Genomic DNA, 12,348 nt, shown 5'->3' with positions numbered 1-12,348 from the left:
CTCCCTGCCTGTCATCTTTGCCATCACCTAAAGTACATGCGTATCTTCTTAAGAAGATTGATTCCTTTATTTTTTTTAATTTTATTTTTTTACAATACTGTATTGGTTTTGCCATACATTGACATGAATCCACCACGGGTGTACATGAGTTCCCAACCCTGAACCCCCCTCCCACCACCCTCCCCATATTATCTCTCTGGGTCATCCCAGTGCACCAGCCCCAAGCATCCTGTATCATGCTTCGAACCTGGACTAGCGATTCGTTTCTTACATGATAGTATACATGCTTCAATGTCATTCTCCTAAATCATCCCACCCTCTCCCTCTCCCACAGAGTCCAAAAGTCTGTTCTTTACATCTGTGTCTCTTTTACTGTCTCGCATAGAGGGTTATCATTACCATCTTTCTAAATTCCATATATATGTGTTAGTACACTGTATTGGTGTTTTTCTTTCTGGCTTGCTTCACTCTATAATTGGCTCTAGTTTCATCCACCTCATTAAAACTGATTCAAATGTATTCTTTTTAACGGCTGAGTAATACTTCATTGTGTATATGTACCACAGCTTTCTTATCCATTCATCTGCTGATGGACATCTAGGTTGTTTCCATGCCCTGGCTATTACAAACAGTGCTGCGATGAACATTGGGGTACACGTGTCTCTTTCAATTCTGGTTTCCTCGGTGTGTATGCCCAGCAGTGGGATTGCTGGGTCATAAGGCAGTTCTTTTTGTAGTTTTTTAAGGAATCACCACACTGTTCTCCATAGTGGCTGTACTAGTTTGCATTCCCACCAACAGTGTAAGAGGGTTCCCTTTTCTCCACTCCCTCTCCAGCATTTATTGCTTGTAGACTTTTGGATCACAGCCATTCTGACTGGTGTGAAATGGTACCTCATTGTGGTCTTGATTTGCATTTCTTTATTTTTATTCATGGAAGCTTTCGGCAAAAGTCTCTCTCTAGGTTTTGTGATAGAAGGTGTGATCAGGGTTTCACTAAATGTATATATTTTCTATATGGAATATATAACAGAGGATATATGCTGGAGTCAGAAGATCAATTAGGATATTCAAATACTTATACAGGTTTGAGGTGTCAAATATCTAGAATATCTTATAAATAATGGGAGTAGAAAGAAAAAAAACAATAATTACTAATAAGGATTGGGTAAATTCAAATGACTGGTTTTATAGAGGAATATTTCCTCCATAGAAAGAAAGAATTTAATAAGAGTCTAGATGGGAGCATCAGAAAAAAAAATTAAATCATTCTTGTTACTTTGAGATCTTGCCTTCTCTAGAGATATATTTGAACTTTTTAACCTTTTAAGTCATAAGTTATAAAGATAGCATGCTAATGTCTGATGCTATATCAAAGACATCTTTTCAGGCATATCCAGAGTACATTTTCATAAAACATCAATTTAGGTTCTGTCAGTTACATCTGCTCCTGAGAGATTTCATCAGTCACATTGTGTTAAATCACATGACTGTACATGAAATGATTGATAGCATACAGATAGAACATATCCAAATATATAAGTTTCATTAGGAAATTTTAAAATGACCCATGAGCATTTTACATAGGCCTCAAATACCAAGTGTATTAGCATGACTTTATTCCATAAACCAGTTTTAACTCACAGAGTTAAATAAAATGTAACATACTAAAGGTCAAATTACAAAGGATGATTTTTCTCTCAAAAAATGTAAAGCCTTATGGAATTTTCTTAGGATCAAAGCACTAATGTACAGAATATTCAACCTTTTCTTATGATTTTAAAGTAACATTTTATCTCAAATAATTATACATGTATCATCAAATGCAGTGTGCTCAGTTATCAAAATCTTTTCACAGGAGACAAACTGAGTGGGAGTAAAGAAGTCTTATTGAATGGGGCTTTGGTGAGAATATTGTCATGAAACCAGTTTTATTATTCTTTTACACAAAGTCCATGAAGACTGCATCTCTAGTTCCTTAACTATCTTCTCAATTTCCTGTTTTAATTATCTTTTGTGATGTTACAGGATATACTACTGCAATAAATATACTCAAACTCACTTAAGAAAAGGCAGACTTAGTTTAAGAGTATCAAACCTGTTAAAAGCACAGTTAGATTTCACGGGACTTAGAAATCTCTACAGCAAGAAGTCTCTCGGTCTCCTCTTTTCTGAGGCTGCTCCATTCACTTTTATGCAGACTATCCTCCTTCTTCTATGAGGTTAACGTCTTTGGTTTTTCATGCATTGTTTGGGATTGCCATTAGGTAGACTTTTGTCTCAGAACTAAATGGTTTTATGAACCCAGTGCTCATCAGAGTTTGACAGATTTCAGTTTGTCCTTAAATTCCATTTTCTGAGGGGGGGGGGGGGAGTCTAATTTACATAGCTTTGTTGAAAACATTTTTGTTGAAAAGTTCCAGAGCAAAGTCTCTAAGAAATATTTAAGGCAGTACTAAGTGGTGGTCATTGTTAACACCCAGGACCCATATATATTTGACCTTGTCAGCGCTGTGAAAGCCTAATTTTGGCATAACTTTTATGTACCCATACTTTGTACCCATTTTACATACACATCAGCTTTATTATAAACTTTTTTGTAAATCTTTTCTTGAGTATTTGTTAAAATAGGACTGGTTTTAATTACTATCAAGTGTTGTGCATTCTTTTAATTATCAAATCAATTACACATTGGACTTGTAACTATGGTTTACAATTTCCACAATCAGAGTTGCCCAACAACATATAGATCAGAAACAGTGACTTTTGAGTGATAAATAGAAGAAATGAGAGGAAACCCACTATACTGGCCCCCCTTTCTCAAGTAACTAACAACAGGGTCAATTCAACTGGTCAAAGGAGAGACACATGGATGTGAATGAAACAGCATATGTTTTAGCTTAAATGATCATAGATTAAACTGCCTGCCTTTGAGTCACCTCCTCTGCTCCTTTTTAGTGACTATTTTTGACTAATTTAGTAATATCTCAGATGGTGTCTGAATGTATCACAAGTTAAACTTCCCTTCTTGTTAAATGCAAATAACTCCTTGGAGAATTTTACTTATCTATGATGCTGCTGCTACTGCTAAGTCACTTCAGTCGTGTCCGACTCTGTGCGACCCCATAGACGGCAGCCCACCAGGCTCCTCTGTCCCTGGGATTCTCCAGGCAAGAATACTGGAGTGGGTACTTATCTATGACCTATCTGCTTTTCTATGACCTACCTGCTTCAAATAGCACTTGTACACTCTAATCATTTTTTCAAAATCCTGATATAGGAACTTTGGGCCCCTGAGTAAGAAAGAACCCTTGCATCTTAAGGAGACCAGTACTGATGACCTGATCATAAATACAGGATGTCGATATCCATTCCCAGAATATAAAAAGAAGTCTCCAGTACACTGGAAATACTCTTCATGATTTCATGCTGGGCTGAACTCCATTTTCCAGATGTGATAAACTGTGACTAATTACTGACACTTCATCTCTTTGCCCCTCTCTCACATCAGATGTTTGTACGTTGCCAGAGCAGCCAGTAATCACATCAGAGCTTATCTCTCAAGCTCTTCTTGACACTGATGGTAATCAATAAGGGAATCCTCCAGAATGCAATGCATATTCCTTGAATCATTGGGAAGAACCTAAATATAAAAATTAGACATTAGCTTGAAACAAATAATTACACAGATCATAAGCCTATGATCGATATGCCAAATCTAAGTTTGGCACAAATATTTTAAAAAATCTGTGAACATTTTATGTAAAAAATCAGATTTGGTGACTATCATGAAACTGTTTATCCTCTTAACAGGCCTACATTTCTACTTGTCAAGAATCATAAAGGTTTAAGTGAGTCTGCACAGTTTGTATGGGCATTTTCTCTCTGTTTGTCAGAGTCCTTACACTAACATTATAATTGTTTTCTCTATATACAGTGTATATAAAGGGGTTCTCCAGAGAAATACAGCCAATACATATGTGAATGGATTTATTATAAAATATGGGTTCATTTAATTATGAAGACTAAGAAATCCCTAAATCTGAAGTGGGCAAACTGGAGACCCAGGACAGCCAGTCTGAAAGCTTGCAGGCTCAAAACCCATGAAGGGTCATCTTCAGCTCAGTTTCAAAGCTGGAAAAGACCAACATTCCATATAGAGCAGTCAGGCAGGAGAAGTTCCCTCTTACTCTGCCTTCTTGCTCTATTCATTTCTTCAACTGATTGGATGAGACTCACTCATAACAGGGAGGGCAATCTGCCTTATTCAATCTACTGATACAAACATTAACCTCATCAAGAAATACCATCACAGACAATACCCAGAAAATGTTTGATCAAATGTCTGACACCAAAAAATTAACCATCATAATATGGACAGAGGAGCTATACTCCATGGGGTCACAAAGAGTTGGACTCAATTTAGCAATTAAACAACAGGCCTAGTGCAGAAGTGACAATTTCATAAAAACTTTCAGAGATCTGGCTGTTAATAAACTCATTCAAGTGTACAACAGTGACTCCACTAAATCTTACTTCTTGTGGTGCTGGCATTCTCTTTGGAGAGGAAGCAATAAATAGTAAGAATAAGCAGTGGGGAAGTAATAAACTTGTAAATCTCTTTGCCTTTACTGTAGCCATACATGCCACATCTCTGAAAAGTGTGGCAAGCCAGCTGCTGTCGTAGTTGTCCTCATGCTGCTGCCTGGGGACTGCTGGATGGCTCGATAGCCAGTCTTTGGCAACTTTAATAGGAATCTGTAAATGTCACACTTGTGGGTTTTGGACATAAAATGGTCCTATCTGAATCAGTACTTACCACCCATGGTCCTTTCAGAACCTATGTCTGGGAGGATTTCCAAATCCCCCAACTAGAATATGGGCAGCAAGGCCTCCAGTCAAAACTCACCCAACCAGAAACAGCAGTGACACTCTTTCTTCTCAGATCCTCCAGGGAAAATGGGGAAGGAAATGTAGACACAGGTCGTTTTGTACCAAAAATATTTGGTCAGAATAAAGGGAAAGAGACTTTATGACAATGTGAACTGTTAATACTAACATGAAGAAGGAACTGTTACCTTGAACCTAAAACTAGCTGAAACGAATTAAAATAATTTCCCTATAAACTTATCAAACCTAAAATTTTAATCTGAAAATACAATGTTTCACAGAAACATTAGGTTATTTACGTCTTTATTTTCAGAGTTTTTTGTAGTATATATAAGAAGTGCAATGCAGTTGGAAACATGCAGATTTAAGTATTTTATTGTCAAAATTATGCTTATGAACTGGAAATGAAAGAACAGAAATAGATTATTTTAACTATTAAATTTCTTTTTGCCTATGAAAGATTAAGATGATTTCCTTCACTAGTCTAGCATTGAAATGTATGTCTAACATCCAGATTATAGTGTTATATTGATAGGGGTATCAAAACTTTATATATTTTTAAAATCTTACTAATTTTTAACAACATTTTTCTTGGTTGTTCTAAATCAGTTTTTTAAAGATCTGAGAGCCACTGCTCAAAGAGCCTGGTTTAATTAACATCTATTTTGTTTTTACTGTGATTGTTTCCAATAAATTATGTCTAACTAAAATATTCACCATAGGAAGATTTTGTTTAACCCAAACATCATAACTCATTTCTAACTAAAATGGCATTAGAAAAATGATTAAACAAGAAAGACAGAAATTTTATGCAAGCCTGGAGAATCCCAGGGACAGGGGAGCCTGGTGGGCTGCCGTCTATGGGGTCGCACAGAGTCGGACACGACTGAGGCGACTTAGCAGCAGCAGCAGCGGCAAAGCATTAGTCATATATAGGAACATATATAGGAACATAGCATTGTCATGTTCCAACCTGAAAAAGACCTGGTGAGATTTAGTGTTCCTCAAATTAATGAGGCTCATAGGAAGAGAAGATGAAGCTTCTGCATGTTTAAAGAATGATGTGTTCCAAATGTTTCTTACTATACTTGAAAAGTGGCTGTGTTGAATGAGAATCACGATTGGAAACACACTGAATTCCTAACTTTTTGATTTATTGGCCCACAAGCACATTGCTGGCATTGGGTATTCCTTTATCCCTCAGTTAGTCAGTGTCAGCCTGGGCATCATTTTAGAGACCCTAAGATATGCCTGCATTCATTAATCTCTCCTGAGCGCATGGAAAGATTATGCTTGTTTTCACTTACGTTGGATCAAACAACACTGGGGTTTCCTAGGTGGCGCTAGTGGTAAAGAATGGTCTGCCAATGCAGGAGGCAGAGGAGATGCAGGTTCAGTCCCTGGGTTGAGATGATCCCCTGGAGGAGGGCATGATGACCCACTCCAGTATTCTTCCCTGGAGAAGCCCAGGGACGGAGGAGCCTTGCGGGCTGTATATAGTCCATAGAGTCGCAAAGAGTCAGAGACGACTGAAGCGACTTAGCATGCCTACAGGATCAAATAACTGCTGCTGCTGCTGCTGCTGCTGCTGCTGCTGCTGCTGCTGCTGCTAAGCCGCTTCAGTCGTGTCCGACTCTGCGCGACCCCATAGACAGCCTCCCACCAGGCTCCCCCGTCCCTGGGATTCTCCAGGCAAGAACACTGGAGTGGGTTGTCATTTCCTTCTCCAATGCATGAAAGTGAAAAGTGAAAGGGAAGTCGCTCAGTCGTGTCCAATTCAGCGACCCCATGGACTGCAGCCTACCTGGTTCCTCCATCCATAGGATATTCTAGGCAAGAGTACTGGAGTGGGGTCCCATTGCCTTCTCCATCAAATAACTAGCTCTGGACAATAAAGTGTGTGTAAAAATAGTGTGTCCTTTACTCAAGTTAAAAGTGACATCTTATTGCTAAAACACGAATCCCCAGAAGCCAGAGGGGCCTCATATCTCAGATGGAACAGGTTCAATATATGAAGCCTTCCCTTCCTGTATATCTGAGTCACTAAGTATAGCAAAGGCCCCGCTGACCCAAGAGATACATGTTATGAGACCAAGAAATAAATCTTTGTTGGGTTAAGCAACTGGGATTTGGGGGAGAGGATTTTTACTCTGGAGGTATAGCATACAAGTACTTCTTTGTATAAATTAACACTATTAGCAGCAAAAGAAATAGCACCTCTCCAATTGATTATTAAAGATAATTTCTATCTACTTTTTCCATAAATATCCAAATATTGTACCTGTAATCTATCTTTTGTTCCCAATTTTCCATTTTTCAAAACTAGACCCTTAACAATTACTAAAAGACTAACCTCTTTAATCAATATACTGGCTTATTTGGAGTCTTTGGGTTTGTTTGTTTGTTTGTTTTTCAGTTTTTGTTTGTTTTTTAGCATAGGGGGCAGAAGGTTCATTTCTACTTTTTATTTAAGGAATTTTAGCTACTTAATAGGTTGCAAGTATATACTGTCTGCCCAGAGCCATATCTGGTAAAATAATTTTTCAAAGTTTAGCATTTTTAGAGTCATTGTGCCATGCTGTGCTACATGGAAAGCTTTACCACAACAGCCAGGCTATCCAGGACATCTAGTAACCAAATTCCATCCCTTTTCATATTGGCTTTTTTAAAAAGTTGTCCTTTTTTCAGAGTTTTCTTCTTCCCTGGACTTCATGCAGCATAGGTTCCCATCTTGTTCCTTTCTCTACATGTATCTGACTCTAAGCTTAGCCACCTGTTTCTGCATCTCTGCATCTTTTTTTTTTTTTTTCCTTTCAGAGCTTTTTGCTCTTGTGAAGTGAAAGCTGCTCAGTCCTATCTGACTATTTGCAAACCCATGGACTATATAGTCCATGGAATTCTCCAGGCCAGAATACTGTAGTGGGTAGCTGTTCCCTTCTCCGGAGGAGGGATCAAACCCATGTCTCCCACATAACAAGTGGATTCTTTACCAGCTGAGCCACAAGGGAAGCCCCTTTATGCTTTTATCTAATGGTAATGTAAAATATATATATATATTTTAGGATATATAATTATTGATGTTTTTAAAACAGTGTTCCTTATTAGATAATAAATGTCAAATTTAAGTTTATAAAGAATTTATAAACTTATTTATAAAGATAAATCAAAATAACAGCAAATTTACTTGTTAATCAATAAAGCAAAGAAAATTACTTTATCTGTTTTTGTGATCTATGTATATTTTCAATAGCTGTTTCAGCTATACAAGAAAATTTCCACTCCTTATATTCCAGGACTGCATGCTTACTCAAGTTAAAAGTGACAACTGCTTGAAATATTTGATATCTAAGTAAACATAAAAAGAATGATTATTATATGTTCATAATGATTAAATAATACTTCTCTGATAGCATTTATGTACATTTCTCTAAGGAGTTCTTAAATTTGACAATTCATTATAAAACAAAGCAGTATACGTATAAAGCAAGTTTTGAGTCAAAGAAATATATTTTGAAAGCTGTGTAAACGTTGTTTATAAAGCAACGTGGTTCTATGGCATAGTTTCTCTTAAGAGTATGAACTAGAGAAGCAATAGAACAGAATAAGAGAGTAGATGATAGTAAAGGGGCTTTTGCTGGAAACAAAAAATATAGGTTAAGCTTAATATCATACATTTCACATTAAATTATTCCATTCCTTTCTTTCATATTTTACTTATGGAAAATAACTCAGAATGAGACCGTCAATTAAGTCAACTCATGAAAGACTGTCAAAATTTTAAGTTAAAATGATGTTATAGCTAAAATTGTGCCTTGATCTGAATTTATTTTCTAGCTGAAAATGATCTAGTCATGTGGTGTCCAAGAATTTTAGTGCTTTAGAAGAAAGCAAAGACATTATCCAGATAAAGCATTTCAGTGCTTCAGTGAAGTGTCTTCAGAGAAGACAGATTTAGAAAAGTAAAATGAGTTATCCATGCCACACAGCTACTGACTAACTTTTAGTCTTTTAAAAGTTTACTACTGGTTTTTTCGTTTCTTTTCTTTCTGTTACGTGTTAGTCATCCTCATTCATTTTTCTCTTGGTACTATTATATTCTGAGAAAATTAATATTTTAGTTCTAAGGTAAGACATAGCATTTGTGCATAAAATTGTAATGTAATTTTTAATAGTATTACCTTTACAACCAGGAAAAGACCTAATAGTTTTTGGGAGGAGTTGTTTGTTTCTTAATTTCCCACTAAGCATAGAGAAATTTTGACTCCTTAAAAACTGGTGCCTGAGCCCTACAGCCAAGTAGCCTACTTACAGATTTCAGAAAAACCTCTCTGCCTCAGTGCTGCTGCCTTTCTTGAAGACACATTCTGGAGGGAGTAGGAAAATGGAGCACATGTACATCTAGCCTTTCCTCTAGGCATTCAGGAAATGATTTTCCTAAAGCTGCCTGGACAGTCTGTTTTACAGTGAAATTGGATAGCCTACATTAGCAGGGCTATAATTAGTAGCATTGGTTTTAGTACTATTTCAAGTATTATTCTGTGTTTGTTGTTGATTTGCTAAGTTGCATCTGACTGTGATTTCATGGACTATAGCCCATCAGGCTCCTCAGTCCGTGGGATTTTTCCAGGCATAATACCAGAGTGGGTTGTCCTTTCCTTCTCCAGGGGATCTTCCAGACCTAGGGATCAACCCACGTCTCCTGCATTGCAGATAGATTCTTTACCAGGGAAATCTTTGTTTACCTATTTTGAATTATTTTCACTTTGTGCTTTCCTATTTTACTCAGAGTAGTTTGAAAATCACTAACTTCAGGTGCTTGTTTGGTCTTTATATGCAAGGTTTACAAAACAACTGGTTACTTGACAAAATCTTCATAGTAACTATAAATACAGTTGGTCCTCTATCTCTGTGAGTTTTAGAGTCACTTCAACCAAATTTCTGTGTTTGGTTGAACCTGCAGATGTGAAACCCAGAGATAGGGAAGATGCATTATATTCAGTGTACTGGGCCACTTTGTGCAAGGGACTTTGGCATCTCTGGACCCACTCCAGTATTCTTGCCTGGAAAATCCCATGGACGGAGGAGCCTGGTATGCTGCAGTCCATGAGGTCACTATGAGTCGGACATGATTGAGTGACTTCACTTTCACTTTTCACTTTCATGCATTGGAGAAGGAAATGGCAACCCACCCCAGTGTTCTTGCCTGGAGAATCCCAGGGACGGGGGAGCCTGGTGGGCTGCCGTCTATGGGGTTGCACAGAGTCGGACACGACTGAAGCGACTTAGCAGTAGCAGCAGCAAGGGTCTTGTAAATAATACTCTAGGAGATACCAAGGGAGGAACGTTTTATTGTTTTCTAATTGTTTGAGGACAGGAGAGTATTGGAAATATAGTGGGTGTTTAAGGAGAATATAAGTGATGTAATGTTCACCATTATAAGAGCTTGCCTGTCAAGCCTGTTCCTCCTGATCTCATAGACACTATATTATCTTCTAGAGATTTCAAGTAGGCAGCATTTATTCAGAATCTCTACCTCCAGTGCCATAAATGCAAAAAGGATTTATGTTTTATTGAGAGCAGGATTAAAGCAATTTAATTGAGTCTGTTATCCTGTGGATGTAAATAGCAGAGATGGTGAGAAGTGAAGATAGAGGAACAAAAGGAAAAAAGAGGAAAGGATACAGAGTTGGGTTTTAGGAAGCTATAAATGAAGGCAACAGTATGAAAGCTGATAGCTTCATTGTATTTGTGAGTCACTCTGTGATGCCTGCCCATATCAAGTTTCTTCAGCTGGTATGATTACCATGGAGAATAAAGAGGAAATTAGGATGTTACTAAGTTGTCTCTGACCTGTTTATTCCCACTCAGTGATGTGTGAAGGTTGAATCGGTAGGTACCCTGGATTATCATCATTTTAAAATTGAATGGGACAAGGAAAATGTAAAATATATGAATTAAAATAATATTTTGTAACAGATGTTAGGAAAAGGTTATGGCTGCACAAAATAGTAGTTTGCTGGGGATCTAAGTAAAACCTCATAAATAGCTACCCTGCAGTTCTTTCTCTCATTTATGGCTCACATCTAAGCAATCCCTATGGCCAGAAGATTCTCCTTTCTTAAGCATTCATTCACACTGTCATTGCCCTCCAACTATACATTGCTACACTAATTCCCAGCTGCTGTGGCTTCATCTACTCTTCCTTCAAATTTATCTCACTACCTTTAATCTTCTCTTCAAACCATTGTCTGTGTTGCCTCTAATATGCAATGTTGCTCATTAGAATCCAAGAGAGTATTTTCATCATAAAGATCGATGATTCTCAAATGCTAGTTTCCATGATATTCACCTAATATTTAGATTCTGGCTTAGACTAATAACTCAAAGTTATATGTTCTATATATAAACAAACTAACATTTAATTTTTATATTTAAGAACAAATAGGTAAGACCTAGGTAGGAAAAGAGCAGAAAAGAATATTCCAGATATAAAGCATATTCTTTGAAAGAAAATAATTTTAAAAAAATTAGAATTTCAGTATTCTATAATAGATTTACTATCTCTAATCATAATTAGCAAATATCTCATAAAGCATAATATATGTGCGTATACATACACATACTGTGGGGTTAGTCCCTCGGGAGTGTCTGACTCTTTGCAACCCCATAGACTATAGCCCACCAGGCTTCTCTGTCCATGGGGATTCTATAGGAAAGAATACCAGAGTGGGTTATCATGCTCTCCTCCAGGGGATTTTCCTAACCCAAGGATTAAACCCAGGTCTTCCACATTGCAGGCAGATTCTCTACCATGTGAGTCACCAGGGAAGCCTATGAATACCAGAGTGGGTAGCCTATCCCTTCTCCAGGGATCTTCTTGACCCAGGAATTGAACTGGAGTCTCCTGCATTGCAGGCAGATTCTTTACCAACTAAGCTACCAGGGAAGCCCCACATACACATATAAAACAAGAAATTGAAATAAATTTAAAATTTTATTTCATGCAGAAAGACTCTATCTGGGAACATCCTGTAAGATGTCATATTTTTCAAAAGATTTATCATTATCTGAACTACATTTTACCTTATTTGAAATGGTTATCCTTAAAAAGGAAATCCAACCAATCCATTCTAAAGGAGATCAGTCCTGGATGTTCTTTGGAAGGACTGATGCTGAAGCTGAAACTCCAATACTTTGGCCACCTGATGCAAAGAGTTGACTCATTGGAAAAGACTCTAATGCTGGGAGGGACTGGGGACAGGAGGAGAAGGGGACAACAGAGGGTGAAATGGCTGGATGGCATCGCCAACTCAATGGACATGAGTTTGAGTGAACTCTGGGAGTTGGTGATAGATAGGGAAGCCTGGCGTGCTGCGATTCATGGGGTTGCAAAGAGTCGGACACGACTGAGTGACTGAACTGAACTGAACTGACTGATCCTTAAAACAATATTAACTG

The sequence above is a fragment of the Ovis aries genome, chromosome 3, assembly GCF_016772045.2.
Source record: "Ovis aries strain OAR_USU_Benz2616 breed Rambouillet chromosome 3, ARS-UI_Ramb_v3.0, whole genome shotgun sequence".
NCBI classification, from domain to species: Eukaryota; Metazoa; Chordata; class Mammalia; order Artiodactyla; family Bovidae; genus Ovis; species Ovis aries.
The sequence above is the reverse complement of the archived record's forward strand: the minus strand, read 5'-3'. Positions refer to the sequence as shown.